This window comes from Dermochelys coriacea, chromosome 4 (genome assembly GCF_009764565.3).
Source record: "Dermochelys coriacea isolate rDerCor1 chromosome 4, rDerCor1.pri.v4, whole genome shotgun sequence".
Taxonomy (NCBI): domain Eukaryota; kingdom Metazoa; phylum Chordata; order Testudines; family Dermochelyidae; genus Dermochelys; species Dermochelys coriacea.
In genome coordinates this window covers 88,162,025-88,168,210 of record NC_050071.1, presented here as the reverse complement: position 1 = coordinate 88,168,210, position 6,186 = coordinate 88,162,025, and positions in this window count along the sequence as shown.

Genomic DNA, 6,186 nt, shown 5'->3' with positions numbered 1-6,186 from the left:
ACTCTCATGTATATTGTAATACAGTGAATGGGTAGAGATATATCAAATTAGTTCAACTTTAAGTAAAGTAAGTTTAGGCTACAGCTCTTTTAAAAGACCACTGGCAGAGGTATCAGAAGTCTGAGTATAATCTCCATCAGCATCCAGAATTTTATGAGGCACTCAATACATACAGACTACAAGGGGAGTTAAGGACTCTCTCTGTATCTTTCAGAATCTGGGACTATAATAAAGATAGCTGCTGATTTGCTAATCAGGAAGTATTTACCAAATCAGTGCTGAACTATTAACTGCCAATCACTCCAAATAGCTTTTGTTTTCTGGCTTCCACCTGTTTGGCTGTGTAAAGAAAAGAAAGAGACACTTTTGGGTGTAATGTGGCGAAGGAATTTGTTGGCTTAAAAAAGACCCAGTATGCTGTTAAATTGAAAAAGCAAGATTTGCTCTTAGAAACTAGCTGATGCTGATTAAAATTCCTAAAGAATCTTGAATTCTAAAATATTTTTGATAGTTAACTGTAGCACTCATGTCAACCTTTAATCCATATTGAGTGAACATCCAAGGGAGCTGTCCAGAATGCTTTAGAATAACTTTGTCATTTAGATTACTGTTAGCATCCTTCACAAATGAAAGACCTTTCTATAGGGCATTTTTTTTTAAAAAAGGAGCCTTTTAAGAAAAAACAAGTTGTACAGTTTCACACTCCTCCTTATTGGCTGTTGTAACAGGAGTTTTGACTTGGGGCCTGAACTGCTCCTAGTGAAGACAATGGGGAATAAAACCTCATTATCATCTGTATTGCAGTATGCACAGAGGCCCTAGTCATGAATGGGGCCTCATTCTGATGTGTATTGTATAAAAACATAGGGCTACACTATGATTTAGGATTACATTTTCGAAAGCACCTAAGTGACTTAAGAGTCTACATCCCATTTTCAAAAGTGACTTTGGCACTTAGGAATCTTGGCCCAGATCCTCAAAAGAATTTAGGTGCCTAGTTTCCATTGGGCGTTCCCTAATTCCATTAAATGGGAGTTAGGTGCCTAAATACTTTTGCTGATCTGGGTCCTAAGTCTCAATGACAGTCACTTTTTGAAAAGGGAACTTTGGCTAGTCAGTTAGTTAGGCGCTTTTGAAAATATTACCCTTAGCCAATACACATGCTCAGAGGGGTAAGATGACTCCCCCTCTCTCTCTCTCACACACACACACACACACACACCTTTCAGTTAGTCCCCTTGAGTCTGCACATGCAGAAATAAGAGGGTAATGAGTGTCAGCTTACTCCCTCCCTGCAGTAGGTGGCCCTGTCTATACCTCGGTTCACTGGTGACCACAGCAAATAGTGGTATGATTGGCTGCTTGGTACAGTCCAGCAGCAAATTAAGGGGTGTCTTCAGGTCATAATACTTCCCAGGGATATAACTGGGTTGGTGCTGTTTACTCAGCACTCCCTGCCCTAAATCAAAATTTGCCATACTGGCAGACAGTCTGTGTCTAAGGAGTTTAGGATGACATAAGACACACAAGATGGATGTAGCAGACAATGGAAGGGGTGGTCAAAGAGATGACAGCAGCAATAGGGGGAACATAGATTACACTGGCCAGCTATGTGTGTGATTTGCAAGTTGTTGCTTTTAAAATAAACAAGAAAATATATGTTATTAAATGGACTGAGCACTGAATGAAGATTGAATAGGAACTGCAGGCTTTAACCCTCTATGCCTAAATGATACATCTCTAAAATGTGTGTGTTCAATTCAATGGTCATTTATGGCAATTGTTACATTCATTACTAACATGTCCTCCATCATAAAGATGATGCATATTCAAACCCAGACTTTGGAGTGTTGTCAGAGAAACCCATTCACCTCTTTGGGGGAATGTAAGCCTTAAGGTCATCAGCAGTGACTCTCAAGTGAGACCTTAAAGGGAAATCCATTTAGGCTGTAGATATACTTCAGACAGAGAGAAACATTTGATAAACAAAAATATATTGGTCAGCACTGCTTCATTCTTGCAATAATATCTCTGTGGAATAAGATGTCATTACTGAGATGTGTATTGTTCTAACATGACCATCTATTACAGTAAGACAGTAACAGACCACTCCATTAATCACAGACAGAAGGTTACATAAAACTGCAACCGTATTGGGAAAGCAAGACTTAAAAAGTGTACATCACCTTGATGTAGTGGGCAAATACCTGAGAAGGGGTTACAGACCTGAGAGATTAATAGAACCTTTATTAAGGAGAGCTGTATTATCTATACTAAACTCATGCTAAGGCTATATAGGAACTGATTAGTTGAATGATCTGCCACAGATACAGAAAGCAACATATGGCAAATAACATTTGAAATCAAAGGGAATTTAATGAAAAAGCTGGGACTTCAAATTGTTTCAATCTATTTTGACTTGATAAATTTTCTTTTCAAGTCTAATTCTCTTGCACACATCACTAATTTCTTCCTTCTATTGCACAGTGATCAAGGCACGCCAAGTCATTAGTCAATCCATTCCCAAGTCAGTGGTTCCCATAGCACAGTATGCTGTGGTATGTAAATAGCCCCCATATGGGCTGTAGGGATTTCTTGGGATGGTCCACTATAGAAGGCCTGACATTCAAAGCAGAGATCAGTTGGATAAAGGCGCTTTTCTTCTCCCCCTTTTTTTTCACATTTGCTCTTTCCTTTCTCTATTTTCCATCCATCTCTACTGTTCCTCCAGTCTTCACCTCATTTCTTTATCTTCGATGCATGAATCACAAACTGTTACTTTATAGCACAATAAGTGTACACAGTGCTACACCATAGATTAAAATATACCCAATAAATAATTAAATTCCTGCCAAAAAGAGCTTGCAGATCATGACAATCCAGGACCGAGGAAACACAATAGGGTGTATTGTCTTTGTAACTGGAAAACTATGGAAAGTTGCATTTTCAGAAATTTTCTGAAGAAGGGTGATTTATACACATTAATTAGGAAACTGTTCCAAATACTGGGACCAGTAGGAGAAGTCACCAGTTTTAGGAATGGGGACAAAGGACACAGTCAGTGGAAAAGATGATGAAAGAGGAGCATGTAGAATGTAATATAGGTGTTATCCAGTGCAGCAAGTTCTTTGTCTCTCTCCCTCACTGTACTCTCTTTCAGCCTTCACATGAAAGAGGACATCTTCAGGCCACCGTGCATTGTTAACTTTCTTCCACAGGAGGAATCCTGTTGCACTAGTAGAGAATCTTTGCACATGCTTTAGGGCTTCCCTAAAAACTTAATGTCTGGTTGCCATAAAATAATAATCAGCACTCACATAGCACATCACAAGTTTAAAGCACTGTGCTAACATTAAGGACTAGATTATGACTTGGCGTACATGCCCTTGCATCCATAGAAGGGTGAGTAAAAGTCTATATTATGCCTCTGCATGAGATGCACAGACTTTGAGTTCAGGTGCACAGGGATAAGCAAATGTGGTGCATATACTACCACCACCCATTTGAGCAGGAAGAAAGGTGTACCAGCCAGCACAGATGGCAGATGGGTGTGGAATAATTTGCTAGGAGTAAAGGCCAGCAGCAAATTATTCTAAACTAGGGAGAATCAGGGAAGGAACTGTGCCTCAGAGGACAGTCTCTGAAACACAAGCCCAGATTTTTAAGGTATTTAGCTGTTGCTCCACTCAGCATTGTAAGGCACAAGTGTTTCAGATTGCTAAATCCCATGTTCAAAAGAGTTATGCTATGTACACACTACATCTTAAGTCAGTATAAGTTACATTGCTCAGTGGTATGAATAAATCACTCCCCTAAGAGATGTAAATTATGCTGACCAAAGCACAGATGTGGACAGTGCTATGTTGGCTGGAGAGCTTCTCCTGCTGACATAGCTTCTGCTGCTCTCGGGGGCTGGAGTAATTCAGTCAACAAGAGAACTCTCTCCTGGTGGCTTACAGTATCCACAGTAGCAGTGCTACAGCAGCCCAGCTGCATCTGTGCAGCTGCACCACTGTACGGTCTGTAGTGTAGCCATAGCCTCAGGCAGTTTGGAGCCTAAGTCCCATTAATTTTCAATGACACTTTAGAGCTCAAGTTTGTCAGTCAATTTTGAAAATGAGCTGGAATAACTTAGGCCATGCAATGTTGAGAACAGCAATGCCTAACCATCTTTTAAAAATCTGGGCCATTTTGCCTTTTGGGGCCACTCCTGCAGCTTGCAAACATTGCTCAACACTGTGCAAACTGGCCCAGTGAGAATACTCCTAGTGTAATAAAATACCATTCAAAGAATTTAAGTTTAAAAGCAACAGCAACAATAAGAAATAGAGAAGGGAAAGCTTCAAAAATGAAAGTGTAAAACATGTAATTTAGAAAATGACCTGGATATCAGTCAGTGTTGCCAAAGGAGCAATGGCTGTTTTTAAAGCCACAATTGTATTTGAAGAAATTAAACAATTCAAAATAGCACAACAAGCTTTGTTTAAAATGCTCATGCCCAAAGCTTGGGTCAGTGGAAAATTCAAATTGTATATTCATCCCCTGCAAATGACAATAAAGCATATTCTTTCAAGCATTTTAGCCTATTAATACTTTTAAAAAACACATTAAATATAGATGCCTTCAGGAATGTACTAATTGTTTCCAGTGTAACAATCCTAAATTCTCTAAGAGAACTTCTAGACATTCATGGGTATGGAGTTCACTGGAGCCGCCACTTGTCTAGTTAGAGGGGTGGGAAAAAACACTTAAGGCATTTCCATCCATTTTATCCAACATGTGTTTTGACAGGGCTGAAGATAAACAGCAATGTTTCTAATATTTATGGCTTCTCTGAAGACACATTGCATATACCTCTTTAAATACTTGTGACTCGTACCAATATATAGTCACTCATCCCAGCTCAAAATTAGTAATGGTATTGTGATGTAAAAAGAGACTGTCACCTGAGAGTTTAGTATAGTGCCTAGTGGCTGTTAGAGGATACATCTTTTTACCATAGTCAGATGAAGTTGTTTTTTCAAAATACAGATGCCTACAACTGCATTTGAAATTGCCTCTGTTGCACGTGCAAATTGAAGCAAGGCAGATCCCATTGAGTAGATGGATAGTTGTCAAGGTTCCTTCCCCACCCTGAACTCTAGGGTACAGATGTGGGAACCTGCATGAAAGACCCCCTAAGCTTATTCTTACCAGCTTAGGTTAAAAACTTCCTCAAGGTACAAGCTTTGCCTTGTCCTTGAACCATATGCTGCCACCACCAAGCGTGTTACACAAAGAAGAGGGACAGAGCCCACTTGGAGATGTCTTCCCCCAAAAATATTCCCCCAAACCCTACACCCCCTTTCCTGGGGAAGGCTTGATAAAAATCCTCACCAATTTGCATAGGTGAACACAGGCCCAAACCCTTGGATCTGAAGAACAATGAAAAAGCAATCAAGTTCTTAAAAGAAGACTTTTAATTAAAGAAAAAGTAAAAGAATCACCTCTGTAAAATCAGGATGGTAAATACCTTACAGGGGTAATCAGATTCAAAACATAGAGAATCCCTCTAGGCAAAACCTCAAGTTACAAAAAGACAAAAAAACAGGAATATACATTCCATTCAGTACAGCCTATTTTACCAGCCATTTAAAAAAAGAAAATCTCACGGATTTCTAGCTAGATTACTTACTAATTTAACAGAAGTTCTGATACTCCATTCCTGTTCTTTTCCTGGCAAAAGAATCACACAGATAGACAGTCCCTTTGTTCCCCCCACCCTCCAGCTTTGAAAGTATCTCCTCATTGGTCATTTTGTTCAGGTGCCAGTGAGGTTATCTTAGCTTCTTAACCCCTTACAGGTGAAAGGGTTTTCCCTCTGGCCAGGAGGGATTTTATAGTTCTGTATACAGAAAGGTGGTTACCCTTCCCTTTATATTTATGACAATAGTTCACAATTTACACACGCACTTACTGTACCCTCTCTACTAACAATTCTGGGTACAATTTTGGGTGCAGTCCATGCTATAAAATTCAAATGCCCATTTTTGAAAATCACGCCTGATGTGATAGATCCATCTAGTTGATTGCTTCGTCTGTTTCAGAGTAGCAGCCGTGTTAGTCTGCATTCGCAAAAAGAAAAGGAGTACTTGTGGCACGTTAGAGACTAACAAATTTATTAGAGCATAAGCTTTCGTGAGCTAC